We start from the raw sequence: 2,423 nt of genomic DNA, 5'->3' as shown, positions 1-2,423 counted from the left end.
ATGCACGATTTTTTTATGAGGGTATGCTTGTCACCATGGATCTTGGTGAGCCTGACATCGCCAAAGACAATTTGGACATTTGGGTCCTTGTTAACACGCTTCCAATTCCACCGCTATGTGAGTTACTCAAACATAGTTATTAAGTAATTTATATTGGTTATTTTAAAATAGTTGACAGATTATTTCCATTGACAGCTTATTTTCATTCTTCAAATTAAGAATGTGAGGAAGATGGTAGACAGAACCTACTACATTGATGGCTCAGAATTAACTTATCAGGAGAAAAATCATCTGATCGCATTTTGTACTGATCTTGAGAATTACAATATCTATTATCAAACTCCTCCACATTATGGTTAATACATGCCACTAGTGCACGTGTTGAACTACGGTAACATCCATGGAGATGACATGGTAAGATTTTTTACTATTACAACATCCGTGCATGTTTTGCATAAATTCTTCTAAAACTGAACGACATTGCTAACTATGAAGTTATTACTATGTTTTTCAACAGAAAATCCCGAAGGATTGTGTGCCTCATTTGATGTTTCAGAATGGTCGCCTTGATGTTTTGAACATACGGCCAGGTCATCCTACGTCACATCTGTCCATATCAGATTTCTAAAACCGGTGAAGACATGACAATCAAAGAATGGAAAAAATGTATGATCAGTCGTAGGGAGCTACTTGAAAGCAACATTATGAGAAAGACAAGAATTGGAGACAGAATAATCTCCATTCCCCATAATGGAGAGTCAGGGCCTATCTTGTTTTATGCTATTTTACCTCAGAGATGGTAGTAGGTCCTAGCTAATACTCATGATCATGTGCTAAGAACAACTAAGTAGGATTGATTAGATGACTATGATGATGATGAGTATGACTTGTTATTATGGTATCGAGTATAAGTTGTATGATCGATGATGATGAGTATGACTTGTTATTATGATACCAATGATGAGTTATTTATTATTATGATCGATGATGCATGATGATAAGTTGTTATATGAGCATGATCAGTTATTATATATATCAGTAGGTGAAATGAACATGCATTAGATTCAAGTGGAGGCAACATGTGATGCACATCAAAAGTACTACTAATCCAAACTAGATCAAGCTTGGATTAGTAGTACTTTCGACATGCATCACATGTCGCCTCCACTTGAATCTACTCCATGTTAATTTCACCCACTATTATATATAATAACTAATCATGGTCATAAAATCATATGATGAAAGTATTGTATATAAAACCACAACAAAAATAAGCTGTATTTTTAAAAATACAGGAAAAGTTAGCACTAGCGTTTTTTAGAAGAAACGCTACTGCTACTTACTACTATCGGTAGCGCTTTCCCAACAAAAGCGCTTCTGCTAACTAGGTATAGCAGTAGCGCTCCCTTTCCAGCGATACTGCTACTAGTTAGCTGTAGCGCCTTAGTGGTAGCACTCGTACAAGGCTACTGCTAGCTATAAAACAAGCGCTACTACTAGGGTTTACCCTAGTAGTGGTAGGACGAAAGGCATGAGTTGGTGAGGACAAGTCAGGCAACCAAGGACATGAACTTGCCTCACCACAACGCCACATGACCTACGACCTTGGTGTAGGGGGCTTCCCATTCATCGATAGTAAGCTTTCCATATCTACTGGTAAGGCCGATATATGTAATCGAAAACTTTCCCAAGTTACAACCAAGGAGGTTAGCAACCTGCCTGGCCTCATTGCCGTCCATCCCCATGGCGATAACCTCACATTTGTGAAAGTTGATTTTTTAGCCTCAACATCACTTCAAAATAGTGTAGGAACAAATTAACAGTAGCAATGTTGTGTTGATATCGTACAAAGTGCAACATCCTATCATCCACATATTGAAGTTGGGATACCACTCCCGGAATCAGGTGAGAGACCATCCCACGGATATGTCCACAGCTCGTGCTTTTTACACCATGGTTGTTAGGGTCTATGCAAGAAAATTAAATAATAGATGGGACATAGGGTCTCCGTGTCTAAGTCCCCACCGGATGTGAAAGAATGGACCCACTTTGCCATTGAGGGAGATTGCAGTTTGGCCCCCAAGACCAAATGCATGATACATGCACAGAGACTGCCTTGAATCTTTTGTGCAACAACACTTGCTGAAGGAATGACATGCGATTTTACCTGATTTGATACATGGACAATTTCTTACATGGTAACACAAACTTCATGAATGAAACATTCCTTAATGAACATAGATTGATATTTATGAATAATACTATGAGCAATCGACGATACCCTATTCGCATAAACTTCAGTTGCAATTTCAAACAGGATGTTAATACAAACGACTAATCTAAATTGCCTGATGGATCTATGCATTTGACTTTAGGGATGAGAGAGAATGCCAAACTTAAGACACAATATCCATGATACCAAA

Source organism: Triticum dicoccoides, chromosome 6B (genome assembly GCF_002162155.2).
Source record: "Triticum dicoccoides isolate Atlit2015 ecotype Zavitan chromosome 6B, WEW_v2.0, whole genome shotgun sequence".
NCBI lineage: Eukaryota > Viridiplantae > Streptophyta > Magnoliopsida > Poales > Poaceae > Triticum > Triticum dicoccoides.
Note: the sequence above shows the minus strand (reverse complement) of the source record.